This window comes from Gossypium hirsutum, chromosome D02, assembly GCF_007990345.1.
Source record: "Gossypium hirsutum isolate 1008001.06 chromosome D02, Gossypium_hirsutum_v2.1, whole genome shotgun sequence".
NCBI lineage: Eukaryota > Viridiplantae > Streptophyta > Magnoliopsida > Malvales > Malvaceae > Gossypium > Gossypium hirsutum.
Window position 1 is genome coordinate 65,175,810 of NC_053438.1, and position 10,483 is coordinate 65,186,292.

The 10,483-nt window shown below is 34.6% G+C and overlaps 1 pseudogene; it reads right to left on the reverse strand.

The window, feature by feature from the left end:
• Positions 1-846: 846 nt before the first annotated feature.
• On the reverse strand, positions 847-3,257 carry LOC107909274 (tyrosine aminotransferase-like; annotated as a pseudogene).
• Between the last annotated feature and the right edge of the window lie 7,226 nt (positions 3,258-10,483).

The following is a 10,483-nucleotide window of genomic DNA, read 5'->3' on the forward strand; positions in this document are numbered from 1 at the left end:
CCAAAAGATTTGGGTGAAAACCCAAACTCTCAAAAAAAAAATCTAACAAAATTCACCACCAAAATAGACCATCACTCATATTTTACATATTGGGGCTATCAAATAGTCTAGTATAATGTCTGTCTTATCAACAACCAACATATGAGACACTCTTAGCTCATATATTTCAAGTATGACATCCAATACAAATTTCTAAATTGATTTTTTTTTATCATATAAAAGGAAACCATGTGCCTTTATTTATTCTTTACAATTCCCAAATTGATTTTAAATATAGTGGAATTGGTACATTTCATCTTCTTTTGATATCTTACTAGAAAAAATTCAAAATATATGGCCTAAATTTTTTTGACAAATTTTAGCCAAAACCATACAAAAAATACATATACAAAACAATCCATTTCTTTTCAAAATTGAGTATTTCTTGGATTATATCTTGGAATTTTACTTACAAACATGAACAATACATGAGAATCACATTGCTAATTCGAAATTTCAAAAAAAAGGTGGAACAAATTCAATGACAAAAAATATGAGTCCAAGTATTTGGATGATGCCCGAACTAAACTACTGCCAAATTTCTTTAAGCGAAATCGACTGTCAACACGTTGTTGGCTCAAGCCAAAACCAAAAAGAATACATAAAATTTATGGTTGAAATGCTCAGCTCAAAAGATTTCGACTCAAAAAATGAGAAATTCTCAACATCTTCAATCAAAATAGTGGATCTTGATACTAAAACAGTGAAAATCACCCAAACCATGCATTGCCTAATAAAAAATCTAGTAGAATATTAAAATAACATACACAATAACTTGTTAAGTAATTTTATCTTTTGATAATAATATTAAAAATAAAATCTTAAACTTTATAAACCACAAAGCAGTTGATGGGCAAAATAACAGATACAAACGGGATCATTTAAGGCCAGCCAATAATTTATCGGTAACCAGCAAATTTATTTGGGTTATGAAATCCAACACAAACACCAATCTACTCCCGTTATTTTATTGCTTCTTGGCATGCCTTTGGCAAAAGCCTTTTATCCTTCCCAACCCTTCTTGGAGAAGAGAAGGTTCAATAGCAAAAGTAATGCGAAGCCAGTTCTTCAATCCCATTGCCATCCCTGCATCCATTCATTCTTTGTTTTTCAGTAAAACACTATCTGTTGAGGGTGAATCCGTTGAAGTCTTTGGTGTGCCCTTTTTTGAGCAACTGATCCGAATCTCAAACAGTAGATGTATTTTACTTAGGATATCTATACTTGATTTTAGTTCCGAGATTTTATCTTCCAACTCTAAGGAGAGTGTCTAGGTCCACCAAAAAAATGTTTTTATCATTTTGATCTTGGTAGGGTTTGAACCCATACCCTTAAAAGGTCTTAATTAGTAAAAACACTACCACTTGGCTAATCATACTTCCATTGTTTGAGGTCCAAATTGATTGCTGAAAAGACAAAACGGATTCTCCCTCAACACTATCAGTTCCTATGAAAACTACATTACATTACCTGGTAGAACAACGACTGATTCTTCTTCAGCTAACTTGAGGCAGAAATCCATATCATCATTAATGTCTTCCAACATTGATAGGTTCAACTTCACCTGCGTTTAAAGCTTACTAATAAAAATACTATTCTAATTTCTTCAGCATACATCATGAACATCAAACAACTCCCTTACCATTACAGACATTGATCCTTCCGGTTTCTTTGGACAAGTTAAGGAAGGTATCTCTTCAATTCTATTGTAGCATATATCAGCACATTTCCTCAGGGTGCTGATAATCTTTGAGAAAAAATCCTCCTTTGTATTCTCCAGGATTTGAGGAATCGCTGCCTGTTTCATAAAAAATGACGGGAATTCTAATTTGCCAGTGTAAATGTGTGTCTTAACAAAAGTATCTTTGATTACCAAACCTGGATAAAGGTAGCCGGATCAGAAGAGACATTGAGGAATTCTGCGATCGAATCAATTACCTGATAAGAGCCAAATTAGATCATTAACTTAACATGATCTCAACTTTTAAATATAGCACCACATATCTTAAACCAAAGAAATATAAAAGAAATAAGGGACAACCCCAGATTTTTTAAGAATGCTATTGGGATCGCTTGTGACAATCCACCCCAGGCGCCATCCTGGAACGATCCATCTCTTTGATATAGACCCCAGGGTGAGAACAGGCACGGTTGACCCCAATACTCGCATTGGCACATAACGAGTGCTTCCAATGCCAGATTGTCGTAAGCTTCATCAGAAATAACCAAAATCCCAAGCTTTCTTGCTGTCTCTGCAACCTAAGATTCAATAAGAAAATACTAATCAACATCTTGTTTTGGGAAGAGTCAGCAAATTACTCTAAAAGCTTTTTTAACCTTGTGCAACTGTTCATAGCTGAAGACATTTCCACAAGGGTTGCCTGGGTTTATAATAACCAAAGCGACCGTAGTCTCATCCGCAATAGTCTCTACAGCATCAAGATCAACCTCCCAACCTTTTTCAGGAAGAAGATCATAATGACGTACTTCCAGATGATTATAAGCAGAACAAGATTCATAGTATGGGAAGCCCGGTCTAGGAAGCAAAATATTGGCACCAGGACGGGAAAGAACATTTCTTGCTACTTCTATTGCTTGATTACACCCACTTGTGAGATAAACATCATCCGGTGATAACTTGCAAGGAAGGTCACGGTTGAGGTAATCTGCAATTGCCCTGTTGGAATTCAAACCGAACAAAGTCGATGACCATTCACTCATAAACAAACTTCAATAACACCTTTTTAAAGTTTTCAATCTAACTAACCTTCTTGCCGGAAGAACACCAGCAGAAGGCGCATAACAATTATGCTTAGCCGAACGTAGAGCATCAACAATGGCATCTTCAGCTGCAGGGGTAGTCTTGAAGCTTGGAAAATGAGAGGGGTCACCATGACCAAGACGAATGACTGAAGAGCTATTATCTTTGTTGATGCGGGCTATTATTTTGTTGAGATATCCTCGCACAGTGGAGGCTGATGCTGCGTTCAGCTCTTGCTTTCCACGGAAACCCCATCTCTTTGCTTCAATCTCCATCTTCTCTCTTCTTCTTGTTGCTATGCAAATGCAAATGCAATTGAGTCTGGAGTTAAATAGATTAATGCAAGCTGTCAGGCTTCAACAAACTCATGCACCAACCATTTTATTTTTACCCAAAAGAAACAGGAATTCACATTTGGTCCTTTTTGCGTTTTGATATTTCTTATCTTCCGATAAGATTTTAGATGGTCAAACAGCCTACAAGTTTTTTTTTTATGTTCCTTTAATGTTTTTCATTTTTACTTTAAAAATTAGAACTTTTTTTTTATTTTCAGTATTTTTAGTTTATATTCTACCTACTAATCAAGAGAAGATACGATAGTTCACGTACGGAGCAAGTGATAGACATAGTGGTGTGGCATCGTCCCTCACCCGTCACCATGTGACATATTGATTCATGAAAGGTATTCTGGTCAAATATAAAAATAATTATTGTTGATATCATTGGGTGAAGAAAAATTTATTTAAAAATCTATATTTATGATTGATGGTTTCTTTTATCTTGGAGTTAATTTTATTGATTTAAGTATATTTTCCACATGAGCTTTAAAATATTTTCCACGTTTCTTTCCCGGATTTTTTTAATGGTTGCTGACAGCTTTCGACTTTAAAGCATCTTTGAATATTCAAACAAGCATCAATTCTGTCAGAAAGCAACAAAATTAAAAAAAAAAGTTATGGCAAAATAATACACATTTATAATAAATTTGAATTTAATAAATAATTTTAATAATGTTTATAATGAGCAATTACATATAAAAGTTTTTTTAATTTATTAAAATGGGCCCGGTATATAATTATTTACCGAAATGACCCTATTTCCCGAAAAGCGCGTCCACGTCAGCGCGATGTCAGGGGATGTGGCAGAAAAACGCGTCCTTGAGGAAGCGTTTTGCCTATGTGGATAGAAATCACTCCCTCAAGGGCACGCTTTAAGTCCAAGTAGGCAAAACGTTTCCCCAAGGACGCGTTTTGCCCGTGTATCTTGCAATTCGGGTTTTGGATTATTAAGTTAGGGTTAAGGTTAGGGTTTTGATGTTTTTAAAATTTAGGATTTTAGAGAAAAAATTAAATAAGTAAAGGATTAGGGTTTAGGGTTTGTCAATTAAATTAATTATAAAATTTTTAAAATTGAATTAGGTTTCGTATTTATTATTTTTTAATAAAAAAATTAATTAAATTAGGGTTTAGAGTTACTTGAGTAATTTAATTAAAAATTATTTAAAAATTAGATAAGGGTTTAGAGTTAAGGGTTTTTAAGGAAAAATCAAATAAATTAGGGTTAAATGTTACTTGAGTAAATTAATTATAATTTTTTATAAAATTTGATTAGGAGTTAGTGTTTAGGGGTTTTAAGCAAAAACTCAAATAAATTAAGGTTTAGGGTTTAGGGTTACTTAATTAAATTATTTGTTAATTTAAAGAAGCTCCCACGTGGACGCGCTTTTGCTACAGTAGCTCTTGAAAAAATAATTTCGAGTAGGCATTTCTGAGCAAATAGTGTCAAAAAAGCTTTAAGCAGGATGCTTTGTCAGCAGAAGTACTGAAAGAAGCTCCCACATAGACGCGCTTTTGCTACAGTAGCTCCTGAAAAAATAATTTCGAGTTGACGTTTCTGAGCAAATAGTGTAAAAAACGCTTTAAGCAGGATGCTTTGTCAGCAGAAGTACTGAAAGAAGCTCCCACGTGGACGCGCTTTTGCTACAGTAGCTCCTGAAAAAATAATTTCGAGTAGATGTTTTTGAGCAAATAGTGTAAAAAATGCTTTAAGCAGGATGTTTTGTCAGCAGAAGTACTAAAAGAAGATCCCACGTGGACGCGTTTTTTCTACAGTAGCTCCCGAAAAAATAATTTCGAGTAGACGTTTCTGAGAAAATAGTGTCTAAAACGCCTTAAGCAGGATGCTTTGTCAGCAGAAGTACTGAAAGAAGATCCCACGTGGACGCGCTTTTGCTAGAGTAGAGCATGTTTGGCTGAGGCTATAAATGATGCAAAATTTTTTCTCAAATTGCATAACTTACAAAAAAAAATTAGAGAGGCTAAGAAGGATAGAAATTGAATATGAGTGAACGTATTAGTGCTGTTATTTACTATGATGGTGAGGTTTGCCACACCGAGAACGGTGTTATTTTTTTTATCGGAGAATACAGTGCGACTGGTTTTTAACCAGAACATAGATTTGACAGAACTTTGTAAAAGAATTAGGCTTAAAATATTCGGAGCGACGCCAATGAAAGTTCTGTCTATTACGTATCGATTTTGTTCTTCTGTTGATCTGGTGACATATGACTCGTTCGACATAAAAGGTGCTCGTAGCTTGGAGGCAATGGTGCAGACTCATCTTGCTAGTGGAGCACCCTATATTGAGTTATATGTACAATTTACATCGCCAAATGATGCACTTGCGACTGGTGTTCGAGAGGTATACGCGACCCCTGCTCGTCACTCGGTTAGTGGGTTACAAAATACAGAACAACCCATGTTTGGTAGCGGTGTGGAATACGGCTTGCTATGGATCATAAACCATGGCATGTATTCCGGCACGCACGCTAACTCTGGAACGATGATTGGTTCCCGAGTTGGTATATAATCATAACGATCTTCCCACATTTGGATGTAGCATGACCAGAATCTAGGCCAATCCGTATGCAATTGACGTAGGTCGATTTTGTGATGGTCATCCAACACCTCAAGTGCCATGGGAATCGATTGTCGGAATCCAAATTGTCGTAATACTCTGGCCGACTGGTGCATCTCCACAGTCGTAAAGTTGACCAATGGGACTTTCACATGCCAAGCGTTTGGATTTTGGAAGTACTCATTTGGAATTTCTGCCCGAATTGTCGGATCCTCGTATGGTGTCTATTGAAAATATGGTCATGATGGAAATATTAGTTATATACTAAATACGGGTTATACCAATTGACTATCTAATGATGGAAATAACTATTTTATTTAATACTTACTTGTGTTTTCGACCGTTAGTCCAATAGAAGCCGTCTATCTTCAAGAGAGGTAGGTAATCAAGCATAACTAGCCGGATGGTTCCGCCTAATTAAATAAATTTTTAGCATTCGATTATATTTTAAATCTACGTAATAATTGTAAAATCTAATATAAAATTTACCTCGTTATTAGTGGGAATGTATACTGGTGGTCCACTTGAGGACGTAAAAATGGAAAGCGAAACCGTGCCCATGACTGCAGTAATGACAAGCAACCTCCCCGCACATCTCCTGGTACAATATTGCCAACACGGTAGACCCCCAACTAAATTCACCAACTGCTCAAAAATCAATGAGTTTCAGCAGCCATCTTAGATACACGAGGTTCTGTGACAAGTCCGACATCAGATAACCTCCAATTATCTGAAGAATGTATGCCCAAGCATATCGAATTCTTTCTAGTTCGGTTGAATTATCATCCGGATCCGAGAATGTGTCTCCTAACCAGCCTATCTCGATCAGACCTCCGTTAATATTCTCCGGAATAGCGCCCAAAAACTCGTAGCATACCGCTCCCCAATCACCAGATTGAACAGACCCAGTGACTGTGTACCCGTCCACCGGCAATCCCAATTGCAAATCGACATCTTCCAAAGTGATAGTGCATCTCCACATGGAAGATGTAATGTGTGCGTCTCGGGTCTCCATCTCTCAATCAACGCACTGATAAGTTTCGAGTCCAACTTGCATCCTTGGCCTACCATCGCCACGTGCCAAAAACCCACCTCCCACAAGTAATTCTCTACCAACGGTGATGGAGGACCATGCATATTATGGATATAACATTGCAATATCCGATCTACAGACTTTTATAACAAATAATAAAATACTAATTATTTAAAATTGCATAAATAAAAAAATATTAAATAATATTTAAAAATTAAATTTAACACTTACCATTTTCATTTGTTCGACGGATATATGCTTGTCATCAAGACGAATCAATTCTCCGGCCATTGCTAAATTGGTACAAATTTTTACAATTTAAAAAAAATTCAAAAAAATAAAATTTAAAACTTTTTTAAAAATAATTAAAAAAATTAAAGCTATTTTAAATAGAAATTTGAGAGGAATTTGAGAGGAAATTGAAAGGAAATTGAAAGAATATTAGAGAGAAATTGAGAGAAAGGATTTAGTTGTGAAAAAAATGAAGGTGGGGGGGTTTTTATAGTTTTTTTTTTACCGTTGGGGAAAAAAGTAGTCATTGCTACTATTCACGCACGGGCAAAACGCGTCCCCAATGGAGCATTACGTGGCAGGAAAATGCACCCTTGAGGGAGCGATTTCTGTCCACGTAGGCAAAACGCTTCCTCAGGGATGTGTTTTTCTGCCACGTCCCCTGACATCACGCTGACGTGGACGCGCTTTCGAGAAATTGGGCCATTTCGGTAAATAATTATATATCGGGTCAATTTCAGTAATTTTTTAAAAAAAATGGGCTTTTATATGTAATTTGCCCGTTTATAATTCTTAAAATTTAAATTAATATTTTAATTAAAATAAAATACTTAAATTAATTAATGGTATTTGTAATAACCCAAATTTGCCCGGCCCACAAACATTTAAGAAAAAATATATAAAGCCAAATAAAAATTAAAAGTCCAATAATATCAATCCAGTTACAATAATTAACCCATTACCCAAACCTAAAATACATTTTCCAAACTCGATAGTAGGCCTAATACCCAAACCCGAGAAAACCAACACCAGACCCAAACCCTAGCCCAAACCTAACCTAAGCCTAATTAACCCATCAGCCTAAACCCAAATACAATCCCTAGCCCAATCGTGTTACAAGCCGAACACAAAAATGAATCAGAAACCCTAGCAGCATGGCTCCCAGCGCCGCAGCAGTAGCGCCTCTCTGCTTTCCTTCGCACACGCACGATGCCTTCACACGCCTCACCCGTCGCTCCTGCTTTCAGTACCCATCGAGCCTCCGCGCCACATCACCATACGGCTCCGTATACCAGCTGGCCTCCGTACTTGCAAAGAAGACGAAAACAACACAGCAAAACAACAACAATAATAGGCCAGCAGATATAAAAAAACATAAGAAATAATAGAAAAAAAGAAAAGAGGAAAAAACCATTTTTGTAATATTCGACAATATAAAAGGCTGATTGATTCATTCTTGTAAGTTTACACACATGAAAATATTGTATGAGAAAAAATTTTGGAAAAGAAATAGAAAATCAGTTTTCTAAAGGTGATTTATTTTTTCGAGTTCTTTTTCCTTCGGTTTTATCTCTGTTTCATATATAATATTTTTAATAGTAATAAATAAAGAGAGGGAAATGGAGGGATTTGCCTTCTTGGCGCCGATTAAGTCCACGTTCACTTCGTTGTGATCGGAGTTCGAGCGAGGACGGTGAGGCGAGGACCGACGGAGCCTCCGAGCGGCGCAAACGCTGGGGTTAAAACCCTAGCAGAGAGTTTAAGTCTTTTCCTTTTATGTTTGTTTTTATTTTTGCTGATACAAATGGTTTTTAAAAGAAATTTAGCTTAAATGCGTGATGTGAAACGGCGTCGTTTAATGGCCTGTGACCCGGGCGGTGACCCGACCCGAGGGAAGGATCCGCGCGTTTTGGGTCTGAGGGGCTATTTGCGCACTTAATCCCTCCGCATTTTGTTTTCATTTCAATTTGGTTTTTCTTAAATTTTTAATTTATACATTATATTTGATTCAGATTTCAATTAAGTACAGTTTAGAACGGTGTCGTTTTGAGAATTCCAATCCGTTAGCCGAAGAGGATTTTGCGTTAAATTGCCATAATGGTCCCCATGATATTCAATGGTTTTCAATACATATGTTTGTTTATTTATTTCAAATCAACCCTTAGAATTTTGTTTGAATTCAAAATAAATCCATTTTCATTAAATTAACTGATTTATTATTATTAGTTTCATTTGTTGTTATTATAATTATTAGTATTTTATATATATATATCGGTTAACCTAATTTTACTAAATGCTTTTGTTATATAATATTATTTTATGTATTCATTACTTAATTTTATAAACATTTTTATATATGTTTTATATACTATCTTAGCATAATTTATACATATTTTTTGTTCATGTATACATACATATATATAATTAATTTCAAAATTTTTATAATAATATCTCATAGTTTTTATATATAGGTACATATAATATTTTTAGTAACGTATGTATATATATAATAATATATTAATTTTAAATGATTTTTTTTGTGCACGGATTATTCCTTTTAAATTTGTTATTTTATTTTATTTTAACTTATATATATATATATTTTGATGTTTTGTTTTTTTGTTTTAAAATTTACCTTTTTAATATTTTGTATATTTCAACTTTTACATATTATTATATAGATCATTATTTTTATAAAGTTTTTCAATCCCTATGCATTACTTATTTAAATTAATACATGTATATTATTACGTACCTTAGTTTTCATAACATTTGTTTCAAAATTCATCTAAATATTATTATTCATGTAGTAAATCTTTGAAGTTGGTTAATGATTCGTTTAATCTTTGAATGTTGTACAATGTGGGGTATGAAATTATCGCTCCTATGTATTGTATTGCTTATTTACTTGGTTATACTACATACATTGGTGTATATTTAAATTTACGAATTATCACTTCACGATGTACATTATTGCTCCGTCATACTTTATTCGTTAAAAAAGTTATGCTTAATATCATTTGAGTATCAAAACCAATTTATTCAAAAATCTTCAAAATACTCGAAGTTTGGAATCCTCGAGAGAATTGAGCCCTAACGTATTGGGTTCCAATTTTCCTCGTCGAATCTAAATAATCGAAAATTTTTCAAACATACAAATTTCAAATAAAAACCCATTCTCGGGAATTCGACACGTTGTGTCCTAACGCATTGGATATGATATGTTATTTTCTTGAGACGAGAATTTTAAAAATAAAGGCAATGTTCGATATTTAGGAATTTTGTGAAATCGAACCCTAACTTACTGGGTTTTGAGTTCCTCATTTGACCCAAATAATCTAATATCCTTCTCAAAATGCATAGGTTTTAAAAGTCAAAGGATAAACTTAACTTTGAAGATTTGAAATATTACACTCTAACTTACTGAGTGCGATAATTTATTTCTTTGAAACAAACGAATCTTATCATCCAATTCATTTTACTCGAATTTTCTTTTCGAAGGATCGTATTTTAAAATCTTTTCAAAATTTCGACACTAAGACATCAAACAATCGATTCGGTACCAATTTTGGGCGTTACGAGGATGCTAACCCTTCCTCGTGCGTAACCGACTCCTGAACCTGTTTTCTCAAATCTCGCAGACCTAAAATTTATTTTTGATGGTGAACCGATCACACCTTAATAAAATATCGGTGGCGACTCCATTTCCATTTTCGAAAGTC